This window comes from Neofelis nebulosa, chromosome 13 (genome assembly GCF_028018385.1).
Source record: "Neofelis nebulosa isolate mNeoNeb1 chromosome 13, mNeoNeb1.pri, whole genome shotgun sequence".
Taxonomy (NCBI): Eukaryota; Metazoa; Chordata; class Mammalia; order Carnivora; family Felidae; genus Neofelis; species Neofelis nebulosa.
This window is the reverse complement of record NC_080794.1, coordinates 90,358,020-90,371,805: the sequence shown is the minus strand read 5'-3', so window position 1 is coordinate 90,371,805 and position 13,786 is coordinate 90,358,020.

Sequence of the window (13,786 nt, the reverse complement as noted above, 5' to 3'; positions counted from 1 at the left end):
CTGAGCTGGGAGAGAGAGGGGTGCACTGGACAGGAAGTGACTGTGGTGGGGGTGGGGGCTGTCCACTGATGACAAGGTAGACAGAGGGGGTTCTGCAGGAGACACCTGTCCATCTCCAGGGCAACAGGAAGCCATGAGGCCACATGGCCCCATGAACAAGTTCCAGGGAGAACTGGGGGCAATGCGGGAAACAGGTAGGAGAACAGCAACCAGGGAACGTGGGCCCAGGAAGGCGAGGGCAGGTGTTCAGACCGCAGAGGGGGGTTTGGTTTGGGCCCGAATGGGGAAGGTGAGCGAGGCTCGGAGCAACCAGGGGTCTCTGAGGAAGGTCTCTTGTGGGCAGGACATGCTCAGGTCCCCTGTGCTGCCGTCCTGTGCCCCAGGTCACAGCTGTGTGTGGTCTCGTCTCTCCATCTGGCCACTCCATGCAAGAAGCAGCTACATCATGCAGTGGCACAGGTTCAAGTGGGCTTTTCTTTAGCGGCAGAGACGGGACACCCTCAGCCCCTTCTGCCCCCTCCCAAGGCTAGGCTGACGTGAGACCGGGGGTCTGCATTCACGACTCCTGAGCGGGAGAGGGGTAGCCTTCTCTCATTCCTGCCTGTACTCAGGAACAAGGACCAGAGGACCTGGCTTTTGTCCCCCGTCTGCACCCCACCCTGCACCCCAGCCCACGCCTTCTACATCCAGAACAATCATTTAGGGACAGATTTAAAGCTGCATTATTTTATTTTATTTTATTTTATTTTATTTTATTTTAATTTTTTAAATTTATTTTAGAAAGAGAGAGACAGAGACAGAGAGTGAGCAGTGGAGAGGCAGAGAGAGAGAGGGAGACCCAGAATCTGAAGCAGGCCCCAGGCTCTGAGCTGTCAGCACAGAGCCCGACGCGGGGTTCGAACCCACGAACCGCAAGATCATGACCCGAGCTGAAGTCGGACGCTCAACAGACTGATCCCCCAGGTGTCCCTGACGCTGCACTTTTTGGAATGCGAGGCTTCCAACCTGAAGCAGCAGCCGCAAGGTCAAGCATCTGTTTTCTTTCCAGAGACCTCTTGCCACCCGCAGAGTCAGGACCTCACCAGCTCTCCTGGGACGGAGAAAGGTGTGGACAGAGGGGCACACTGGGGCAGGGTGCACGAGCCGAGCGCGGGCCAGGGACCCCCTCCACAGGTCCCTCTGCACATGCCTGCGGGGGCCCCTCTAGCGCTGGGAGCAGTGACTGTCGCTGCTTTGGGAACCGTGCAGGAGGGTGTGTGATTTCAAAGCAGCTTTGGGGTTTTTTTCTCAGAACTGGCTTTGGTTTTATGCTGCCACTGGCTTTCCGTGAAGTTCTGGGCCCCCAACTCTGGACCTGAGATAAGAGTGTGGAGACACTGATCTTTGGTCAAGAAAGGACCCAAATGGAGTGGCCGCAAGGAGCCGGGCCCGGGGCGGCCTGCTGCTTGCCTGTGGCTGAGCTCAGCTCACCTTCCTGGGCAGCAGGTCGTGTGGCTCCTTGCCAGGGGTACAGCCCTGCCTCCCACCCAGGAAACGACAGACACTGGGTCCCAAAACTTGACCAGCGAAGGAGGGGTCTTGCTGACCCCAAACGCCCCACCCAGAGCCTTTACTCCCGCGGGCACACCTGAGAGCATCATTTCTGTGGGAGAAGCATTGTTATTCCCAAGGGCTCCATTTCAGACTCACTCCGTGTCGGAGACCCAGCTGCCTGCCCTCCGATCTCTGACCTCACCCCTGCCCAGCCCTGCAGAGTCCTGCCCCATGTCCCCCAGCCAGCCCCTCATGTGGTCATCATACGTACCGCCGGCTCTCTCCTTGTCCAGCCCCAGAGCCGCTCTCCCTGCAGACCCACACGGAGGCGCCCACCTTCTCGTCGTCCCCGACTCCCGTGGGGGCGACGCCCCTCGGCTGGGCTCGGCCCTCAGTGGCGCTGAGGCTGGAGGTCAATGTTAGTTCACCTCTGTCTCCTTCACAGTGTCCTTAGGGCAAGGCCCCTGCCACACGCCTCTTCATATGCGAGAGCCTCTTTAGGGATGGTTCTGACGTTCCAATCCTTCAGATAAGAAAATCTGCTGGAGAGAGCGCCCCCTGCAAGGTCGCACGGAAGGTCACAGGGCTTAGCAAACCAAAGAGCTGGGACTTTGGGCTGAAGAGCTGGGTCTCCAACACCAGGCCCGCCATCTACCCCCTCCTTAGGATGTCCCTGGTCATAGTGCTGTACAGACTCCTGGAGGGGAGTCGTAGGTCCTAACGGGCCCGAGCTCTGGCTATACTTGGGCCAGATTCCCCATGGCCGTGACCGGGGACAGTCCCCACGTGCCATCTTCACCGAAGATGACGGGTCCTGAACGCCGCTACGCCGGGAGCGGGTAGCCTCCGATGGGCCAGGTGGTCGGAGCTGCAGCCTCCAGACACCAGACACTCTCTCGCGGCTGCATTTCTCGCGTCGCGGGTGCTGTGCGGCCAACCTAGTAACTTCTACCCAACCCCGTGATGGTCGGTTGGCCAGGCTGCGGGCCCAGTTATGGGCCGTTGCCATGGAGGCGGTCTGTAGGGATGTCATCTACCGGTTGGTGCCGAGAAACTCGAAGCAAGGCTGGTTATTTTTGAGACGCAGGTGGGTTGACGCGGTCAGGTGAAAGCCTTAACAGCAAGACCTGAGGCTTCCTGAAGACGAAATCCTGCCTCAGTTTCCAGCCTGCCCTACAGATTTCAGACTGGCTGCAATCACACGAACCAATGCCTTTACGAAATCCCCTACCGTGTATATACTGTTTGTTCTGTTTCTCTGGAGAATGCTGTGGAGTCCAGTCTCCTCGAGCAGATACCTGCTCTTCCTGCCTGTGCTTCTAGACTCAGGACAAAGCAGAACCAGAGGAGACGTGGTGAGGACACTTGCAAAGAGAGCCCGGCCAATTTTAAATCTTCCGTGAATGTGACCCTTGCCCGTGTGCATTTCTGGGACGGACGGCGCATCAGGTGACGGTGCCTCATACCTGTACCAGACAGCAGGTGTTCATGGCTTTTCTGGGTCCTCACAGCCTTCCCAGGGCATGTGAGAACCGTCCGAGGCTGAACAAGAATCATCCAGGCTCCAAGGACAGAATCACGGCCCATAACTCTGGACATTTAACAGGCCACTAGCCTGACCCATATTTCGGGGGCTTCCTGAGGTTGTGCTGGGTTGAATTGTGCCCCCCAAAAGGGGACATGCCTGCACCCTTAACCCCCGGTCCCTGTGAATGGGGCCTCTTCTGGAAATAGGGTCTTTGTAGATGCAATCAGCAGAAGATGTGGACATATTGGATTTGGTGGCCCCGAATCAGGAGAATGACTGACGTCCCATAAAGAGGAGGAAATCTGGACACAGACACTCAGTGACTAGGCCACGTGATGACCGGGGCAGAGTTTGGGTGATGTGTCTAAAAACCAAGGGACACCAAGGATTATCAAAAACCACTCGAAGCTCAAAGAGAGGCTGGACAGGTTCTCCCTCTGAGGCTTCGGAAGCAGCTAATCTGCGGACACTTCGATTTCAGACTTCTGGCCACCGGAGCTGTGAGTGAATGAGCCCCCAGGGTGCCCTATGTGACACGCCATCTTCTGCGGCAGACGAGGGTGGGCGGTCAGGACCTGGAAAGGTCTGCAGACCACCTCTCACCCCACCCAAGCCCCCAAAGTTGAGGACATCCTGTAGACGCCCAGCATCCTGCACGGAACACTGTAAAATACAACGTCCAGTTTGCGCTGAACATACCTTCTTTCTGTAAAGTCAGCTAGAGCCGTGCAGGACCCGTAGGAGGGCGGGTTTACAGGGGACACCCACCTCCCTGGGCGTGGAGGTTCCCAGTCTGATCTGCATCTCTGACCCAAGGTGGGGGAGCGTGTGGGGGCTGTAAGAAGACCAGTCTCCCACTCAGAGCGTGCCCTGGCTGGCCCGCTGGCCCATCAGTGCTGCAGGATTTTGATGCCAAAGGATGTCCCGATTCCAAGTAAGACTAAGCCTCGAGTCCCCCGTGGAGCATAAATGCATCAGGCTATTCATGTCTTCTATTCCTGCTGGGAAAATCCACTTTGAATACTTGAAACCCAGAGTCTCCAGCCAAAAAGACCGTTTTGATTTGTCCGAGGTCTGGAGCTGTATTCAGCCTCGGCCTGGTGCCGACTCGCCACCTCCCCCACCCCCCTGCCCTATACCTCGCTGTCTTTCTCGCTGTCTCCCTATTTCCAGGCGCAGGCAGAGCTGATAGGTGAGTCTTTCTCTGTTGATGGCTGGAATGTGGCACTAACAGCATGCGTTCCGCAATCAGCTCACAATTGTGCGGCACGCGGAGAGAAAATGGGGGTGTCGCCAAGGCCGGACACTGCAGCGTTCAAAGTGAGTGGACTGGGCTTGAAGACACCTGCTCTCAGAAGCTTGTCCTGTAACTCAAGGCCTGGGAAAGCCCCGTGGGCCCACCAGCAGCCGTCATGAGGCCCTCGGTCCCGGTTCTGGGGCCCCTGGCACGGACGGACGTGCTGAATTTCAAAACTATGGGTGTGAGTAGAAGTGGACGCTTCAGAATCCATTCTAGAAAGATCATCGGGATATACTTCCTATGAGCTCAACAGATGGTAGGAGAGACTTCCTTCTTCTCAAAGTGTGGAATAAAACGAGACACATAAAACCAAATATTTGTGAGCTGTGGGCCCTACTTTTCCCGTTCTCCACCCAACCCGCCCTGCCCTGCGGGTGCCCCCTGACCCCCAGCTGGGTTCAGCCAAGACCGCTTCGGTTCCTGAGGGCAGCCACAGATTTGAGTCCTCGGGAGGTCCCTCTGGCTGAGAGCAGAGCAGAGCGGGTTTATCGGAGAGCACGAGCAGGGTGGAGCCCGGACTCGCGGAGGAGGCACGCTCAGGTGCAGGAGCGAGCACGGCCACGCCATCTTCTGGCATGTTCTCCAGGCCGGCTGGTGAAGGGAGCTCTCGACGTGCCTGAGGACGGAATTCTAGAAGCGGTTGTGCGTCTTACTTCCTCAATTAACTCTCGACCACGTGCTTTGGGGAAGAGTGAATGAATGACTGAGGGAACAAAGCTTCCCGTGGCCTCTGTTCCAAGATGGAGAATCATAGTGACGGCCTTGTGTTTCCGGCTTAACCTTCACTGGGTCAAACGTTTCTTCATCACAGGCACGTAATCGGTTCAGCCCCCTGTTGCTGTCCTCTTCCTCATAAGTAAAAGCTAAAAATACTCAACGTGTCACATATGCCCTGCAGGACCTTCTCCCTCGTGACCTAAGGAATGCGTGTGGGTCTGAGGGCACGTAGCAACAATATTACTCTCAAGCCTGAAAATGCCATCACACTCAAATGTAGAATTAAGAAAGGATGTTTTTAATATCTTTCTACAAATCAGCTATATCGTGGGGAACGGGCCAGCCCTCTCTTGCGTAAAACACAAGACCCATATGGTCATTTTACAGAGGAGAGAAGGTTCTGGGTCACGGTATTACTGAGTATTAGACAATTTGTCTGCCATCCGAAAAGAATCCACTGAAAGTATTGCATTGCCAACTTGCTCTTTGTTTCCTAGAGATCGTGAGGGAAGTTTGCTCTGAGGTTGGCGGATAATGCGGTTTGCTGCTCTGAGCTGAGGGCGGGGGCCACTGACCCCCGGGGCCTGGCCCAAGGAGTGTGCCCCGAGGAACCCCGAGGACTGTGTCTCGAGGGCCCCCGGCAGGCGAGGCAGTGGACCTGTCCCCCCCATGTCTGGATACGGGTGACCCCAAAGTCTGCTGCCATGGAGGAAGGTCACCCTGATGGTGACCAGGCGCCCGACTGTGGGCCAGAACTGGCCTCTGTGTACACCAGGTCCTAACCCTCCCTGCCCCCGTTTTACCGACTGGAAATCTGAGGCTCCCGGGGACCTTCCCTCTCCTGATGCGCCAGGCCTGGGACACGCCTGCTCTGACCTCCCACGAGCCATTCCAGGAAGACACCAGAAGTGTCTCGGGGTGGGGCATTCACCAGGCCACGGGGGTGAAGTGACTCCAGTCCCCCGAACTGCCATTCTTAGGTCGAAAGTAGTTGAATCTAAGTGATTCCTTATGTGTCAGCCCAGTAAATGGAAATTTCGGCTGAACTCCCACCCCTGCTCCTTGCTGACCCGTCCGACCTCACAGCTAAGTCATCTTGCGGGTTCATGCGCATGTGAAAAGGGTGGCCAGCCCCGTGGCCCCGTAAGTGCGGTGGGTTTACATTCTTTAAAGTTCATCAACTGATGAATGGATAAAAAAATTGTGGTTTATAGACACAATGGAATACTACTTGGCAATGAGAAAGAATGAAATATGGCCTTTTGTAGCAACGTGGATGGAACTGGAAGGTATTATGCTAAGTGAAATAAGTCACACAGAGAAAGATACTATATGTTTTCACTCTTGTGTGGATCCTGAGAAACTTAACAGAAGACCATGGGGGAGGGGAAGGGGGGAAAAAAGTTAGAGAGGGAGAGAGCCAAACCATAAGAGACTCTAAAAAATTGAGAATAAACTGAGGGTTGATGGGGGGGTGGGAGGGAGGGAAGGGTGGGTGATGGGCACTGAGGAGGGCACCTGTTGGGACGAGCCCTGGGTGCTGTATGGAAACCAACTTGACAGTAAATTTCATATTAAAAAAAAATAAATAAATAAAGTTCAGGTGCGGTGATGTGAGGGACTTTATAGGGAACTGACCCCCTACTCCTTTCCAAGCACGTGCAGCACCCCAACCGGTCCACGTGTCAGAGTGGCTTCTCAGTTTCCGACAACCAGGTCTCTCTCCGAGGCTGGATGTCCCCAGATGCTTCCAGAGCCTGTAGAAAGGAGACCTCGGTCCCCAAGGACAAATGCTGCCCAGCACTACCAGCCCCGCCCGGCTCTGAAGGCTGGGGCTCCAGGGGTCTCCGGGCTCCTTGAAAACACAGACTCGGAGGCCCTCCAAGAGGTAGGGGTGCAATGGCTGGGCGGGCCCGAGAGTCCGCATTTTCCCACCCGCTGAGTCTCTTGCTGTAGTCCTAGCGGCTCACTTAGTGTGTCTGTGCCCTGGCTGTGTGTCCCCGTCCCCGGGACGAAGGAGGAGCTCCTGGTGTTGCTGGCTGGTCCACACTTCCGGATTCCCCTGCAGACCTTTGGCCCGGAGGCCCAGGACTGTCGCTAACTGTCCTGTTGGGGGGCCCTGCTGAGGGCTGCTGCACAGACAGAGCCTCTGACAGAGCCTGTGCCGGCCTGGGGGTGACAGCCAGCCTGGCCTTGGCTGGGACCCTCGCTTCCTTACCGGGATTAGCAGCTGCTCCCAGAGTCCCCGTGTTCCAGCCGATTCCATGACTTCACAAGATCAGCCTTTTCCCCGACTACTTCATCACCAAAGGTTTTCTGGCCAGAATATTGCCAGGGAGGGAGCTGTCTGATGCAACCCTGAAGACGTTTTTCCCAGGAGGGAACCAAGGCCCCTGCCCCGTGCTGCACCCGAGCCCTGGGATGTGGGAACTCCCTAGGTTGTACCTGAGCCTTTTCCTGAAGACACATCCGACACCTGCCCAAGTCCAAGCCTTCCCAGGATCACACTTCCCAGTGGTGAATGCAGGCTCCAGAATGAGACCCACTGGGACCACATGAGGACGCCTGCCTGCCTGTCAGCGGGGGTCCCCCTTGGCCCCCCCACTGGCCTCCTGAGCCCCTACAGACTCGTCACCAGCCCGGGCATCACCTCCAGTCTCTCTTGGGACTCCGACCTGACTTTTGTCTGGTTGACCTTGAGTCTGGGTCTATCTTCACTTCTGTGAAGTGTCTGTGCAGACAGTGTCTTGGGAAAATACTGCCTTTGAGCCACTGGGGTCTGGTCCCAATGAAGCTTGCTCTGAGACTGGTGCAGGTGGGGCTTGAGAACACCAGCCCGGTCACCTTTCCCATGGCCACTCGAGGCCTGGGGACCCAGAAGGCCCTCTCCCGTTCTTGCTGAGGGCTCACGTCTTAAAGACCTCCCTCCAACCACATGGCGAGAGTGGCCACACGGACCCATCGAGGCTCAAACATTTCTGTCAGTTTCTGGTCTCCCGAGTGTCCTGATCCCACAAGCATTAGCTCTGTATTAACAGATATGAACACTAGATGTTATCACTTAGGGAAAATGTTCAGGAAAAAGATACAATTCAAAGCCAAATCCGTCCTACTATAGCTGAGCCCACCCCTCAATCCTGGGCACAGATTCTGCTCCCTGGCCAGGGCCAGCTGGTGTAGATACACAGCTTTAACGTGACAGGCTCGCAGAACGGTCGTCCGGCAGGCACAAGCCGCAGCAAGCCTTCAGGGTCTCGCTAGAAAAGGCAGGACTTCCAGTCAGATGGAAACGTGGCCGAATCCACAATTCCTACACCGTGGGTCACACTGCAGGACACGTGTACTTGGATGTGGTTCCCAGGGGGTTAGAGGTCTTGTGACCAGTGAGTTACGGTGGCAACAGAATATCCCAAGAGCAATATTCATCCAGAAGGCAATTAGAACTTGCTAGATGGCCATAAATACAGTAAAGCTGGTACAAAGTAGTGTGTTCAGGCTGTTGTAAGAGAGTGGTGCTCAAAGTCGGTTGCAGCTCTACCCTCACGGCCTGTTCGTTCGGGTCACCCTGTGTTCAGGAATGAGCAGCCCCCCGAAATGGGACCTCATCTGCAAACGGTCTTTGCAGACGCAGTTAGTTAAGGTACGGTCGTACTGGACTCGAGTGGGCCCTAAATCCAATCTGACTGTCGTCCTTGTAGGAACAGGAGAGGACACGTGGTGGGAAAGACCAGGGGACCACAGAGGTGGAGACGGCGGGGGTGGGGGGAGCAGCTGGAAGCCAGGTGATGCCCAGGCTTCAGGCAATCACAGGAGGTGGAAGAGGCAGGGAAGAGTCTCCCCTTCGAGGGGGCAAAGCCCTGCAGCCACCTCGATTTTGGATTTCTGGCCTCCAGACTACGAGAATGTGAACGTCGGGGGCCTCAGGCCCCCCGTTTGTGGACTCTGTTCCAGCAGCCACTGGGAGCGGACACACCCAGCCACAAATGCTCTGTCCTGCCTCCCAGCTGAGTGGATGAGGCTGCTGTCCCAGGGGTTGTCCCCTCGCACAGACTGGGGCCCTGCTTAGGAAAAGAAGTGCATTTTCCCTCAACCATACTCTCTGTGCTTTATCGTGGATCATGTGGAAACACACCTGATCGTGCCGATTTTTTATTTATTTTTATTTTTTAAATGTCTGTGTATTTATTTTGAGAGAGAGAGTGTGTGTGTGAAAGGGGGAAGGGCAGAGAGAGAAAGAGGATTTGAAACAGGTTCCATGCTGTCAGTACAGAGCCCGACATGGGGCTCGAACCCAGGAACTGTGAGATCATGACCTGAGCAGAAGTCGGACGCCTAACCACTGAGCCCCCCAGGTGCCCCCGTGCTGATTTTTTAAAAAGGTGTAACAGTCTTCTCAAGAAGAGAGGTGGAAAGGCTGGAATCACTTGGGATCACGGGAAGAGAGTGTGTGTTATTTGAGGACTGGTGATGTACAAGGTGATGTGCCTGGTGATGTACAGAGCTCACGAGGAGAAAACCCGTGGCTGGTGTCATCCCGATGTGAGGAGGCCAGGGTGCCAGCTGCTTCTTACTTATGGAGACACTGGGGGAGGTGCGGGCCACAGTGAGCGTCACTCAGGCCTCTGGGATGGTGGCGGTCAGAGCCACCGGGGACAAGGTGCCAGATCCCACCCTGGGCTCTGGAGCCCCCTGCCCGGCCCTGAGACCCGGACCAGCGCTGACGTTCTGAGATGCACATTGGGGGCAGGTCCCAGCCTCAGGTCTTGGTGTCACTGACAAACCTGACTCTTCAGGTGTAGGAAGGAAGCCTCCCCATGGTGGCCACAACGCCAGGGGTTCCTCTGAGGAAGCACAGCGAGTCCCGAAATGTGCAAATCCACACTTGTGTTAAGTGCAGGGTCAGGTGATGGTTTCCAGAAGCCCTCAGCCCTGGAAGAACTCACAATGCCCAGCCCCCTTCCTCAGATGCAATTACAAAAACCACTGAAGTCTGAGAGGGGGCTCTGATCTTGCCCCTGGAGAGTGGTTGGATACCTTTTTTTTTTTTTTCCTGAAAACTGAAACCAATCACCGCAGTATTTTCTTGATCTGTTTGCAGGTCCTGCTGTGAAGGTTCCTCAGCCAGTGTGAGCCTGCCTGTTGAGAGACCAGCCACCTGACTCAGGAGCAGGAGGACCCAGGCCCACAGAAGAACGGGACGGTGCAGGCCCAGGGCAGTGATTGTTCTGGAAGGCCTGGGGCAAGTGGCATGGCTGGAAGAGCTCTAAATTCTCACTGTGTCCAGGTAGAAGCAGGCCTTCCTGCGGTCTACACTGCCAAGGGCCCGGCGTGCTGGGGGGGCACGCTGTGGGGGTGGGGCTCCAGAGAACTCTGGGGAGAGGAGGCAGGCCGGTGTCACACTACCCCTCTGTACCAAGCCTACAGGGCCCCCAGCGGGAGGTCCTCGAACCTGGGTGCTCGCAGGATGGAGAGTTTGCACAGATGTGCTGAACGGGATTGGAGCAGAGATGACATCAGACTGACTCCCATGCAGACGTGTGCATGTCTGAGCGGAACACAGCCCGGACCCATGCTCATCACCGGGGGTCCAGACATGCCACCGCGCGAGCCGTCCCAGGGCCTCGCTCTTACCACCCAAAGGGGCGTCGCTCTTAAATAAGGCCTACTTGGTCCATACCCTTCATACCTGGTGTGGGCGGAGCACGCCGGGCCTCACGCAGCAAGCACGTTGTAAAGAGGCTCCCGACCAGAGGCTGGCGACTCACCGTGCCTACGGCTGCCTTGCCGTCGCCATGTGGCTCCCAAAGGCCCGATGAGCCAATTATCCACTGATGCTTTAGAGACATGGTGATGGGTTCCAGCTGCAGAGCGTTTGCTCTCTTCCTGGTAGGGTTTGGACTCTGTGATATCAAGCAAATTAGGAAAAAAGAAGGATGTCATCGCCCGCGTTCCCTCAGCTGCAATTTCTGCTTCCATCACAGAGTGTGTTCTCACCATTGCAAGAATTATTAAGATGTTCAAGAAAATAAGCTGTTAAGAAAATGCGTTTAGGTACAATAAAATGGAAGGGGCGTGTGTCTCCTTTGCCGGAGGAATTATGCAGGGGGACATGAAACGTGATGCCGGGACTCTGACCATCTGGCTACACGCGCTTCGCCTACGGGAGCGTAATGGTGGTTAGCACGGGGCGGAAAGCAGGCTGAGCACAGAGGCTCGACCACAGCCTGGCATTTTTCAAAGGACAACAGACGCCCGCATGTCCACGCCTCATCTTTGAGCGGGTTGCTCGGCCTTGCCCGGGAGTAGCTGAGGGCCGCACGGAGCGGTTGCTATCATGGCCAAATTTCTGGAAGACTTAGCTCCGTAAACGCGGAATCGTTACCACGCTGTGCATCACCGTAGTCTTACCGGCTCTTCGGGAAACGGGTAGAGGCAGCGAGCCTAAACTGGCTCACTAGCTGCGTGCTTTCCTTTAAACAATCTTTTGGAAACAACACGTCCTCCGTGTGTGGCAGTGGCAGGGCCCGGGGTCCGAGAAACCGTTGGCCACCTTGGCGGGAGCCCTTCTTGCTTTGCCAGGACGAGGCCCAGAGGCAGTGGTGGAGCGAGCGGGCATCAAGGTCACGGCGTCTCAGCAGCCCTGCTGCCCTGCAGAGGCCAGGACGCCAATCCCAGGGGAAAAACAGTCTCCCTCTTCCAAACTTCATCAAGCAGCTCAGCTAAAGCCACGCATACATTTTTAAATAACGTGACGCAATCCATTGTGCTGTAAATAAACATGAGAACACCCTGTTCCCTATTTACTTAGCAATTCATTCAAACAACGATGGGCTTCTCCACTGACATCATCTGACAATTCAGCAGACTTGTTTTTTCTTTTGTCCAAGATCAGTTTCTAGAGGTAAACAGATCTGAATTCACTCCACATTTTGAGCCTGGATTCTTTTTACTTCTTTTTTTTTTAAAAAACCAATGAAGTGTGCACTGTAAATAAGGAGAAATGAAATCATTTTTTTTCGTGATGATAATGCTTAAACCTATTTCCCCAGATGAAACTCTAATGGTAATACGCAAGCCCCTCTGCAAACATGCTTCTTACGTTTTATGGGACTGATTCTAAGGTTATAATATTTACAACGCACAGATACAAATTCCATCATTACATTTGTGAGCAAGCTCACTTAACCAAGCAATGGTGCAGACACAAATAGAAGTCAAGAAATCTGAGACGGGAATGAGAAGCCGGGGTGCGGGGCACCGTGTCACCGTTAGCAAAGACAGCGAGCGCGGGGTGCTGACTGAGGCCCTGGGACTCACCCACCACCCCTCCACGGCTCTGCGGCTAAAAATAACCACAAGTGGCGTTTACCCAGAGACACCTCCCGTTGTCTGCTGTGTCCCCCACCAGGGGGAGGGCAAAGAAACAAAGAGCAGGGGTCCCCCAAGCAAATATTTCTCTAGGATGAGAAAAGAAATCACAACAAATCACAAATTCCAGAGCTGACAAGTATAAATATCAAACATTCAGAAAATAATATCGGCACTAACTAGCTCCCTGATACCTATGTAGGATATTTTTTGCTGTCTGTTGTGGGTTCATTATCTTGCATTGCTTCTTTGTATGATGGTGTCAGGGACTGAGTGGTGGTGTCCCACAAAATTCATATGTTGAAGCCCTGCCCCCCAGAGTGGCTGTGTCTGGACAGGGGCCTGGAAGGAAGGAAGGAAGGAAGGAAGGAAGGAAGGAAGGAAGGAAGGAACAAACGAACGAACGAAGGATAGACGCGGTCATAAGGGTGAAGCCCTGGTCCAATAGGATCAGTGTCCTTTTAAGGAGCGACAACAGAGAACTTGAACTCAGGAAAGGCCATGTGAGGACAAGAAAGTAGGCAGCTGTCTGCAAGCCAGAAAGAGGGTCCTCGCCTGTGCCAAATCTGCCAGCACCTTGGTCTTGGACTTCCAGCTCACAAGGCTGCAAGAAATGTCTGTGGTTTAAGCCCCCCGGTCTCTGGTGTTCCATTATGGCCTCCTGGGCTGATGGATACAGATGGCATTTTATAATACCATTTTCCTATAAATAGAATAGAAAGGTGATTAACATTTTCTTCCAGTATGTTTTCCCATTATTTGTAATTCTGTTATTTAGAAATGGTCCTTCTGTTTCAGAGATTCTTGAGAGCAATGTCATGGAAATGTTTAAGGTTGCTATTACATTTAGAAAGAAAAAAAACTCCATGAAACTTATTTCTTAAGATTTCAGGGCATTTTAAGCTTTCTTTTATCATGAATACAAAACTCCTTCTTTAATTGATATTCTCCATTAACCGGTCTTGCCAATATCTAAGACATTGTGATAGCGGCATTATGAGTATTTTTATTTGCCAGTTTCAGTATTTCTTATCAAATCGGGAAGAAATTAGTAAGAAACTGTGCAGACATGACTGGGCCAGGGCGTTGAGGAGGGGACAGAAGACATGTGGTCTCCTGAGGCCAGGTGGGACAGTGCAGCGGGCTGAATAATGGTCCCCAGAGTTACCAGGTTCTGATCCTGGCACCTATAAATGTTACCTTATGTGACCATAGATGTGCTTAAGTTCACGATCTCGAGATGGGGAGATTACGCTGGATCGTGTGGGTGGACCCCAAGCACAGTCTCATGTCTGCACACTGGGGAGTCAAGGGGAGGTTTGTCGGAGGTTTGTCACACA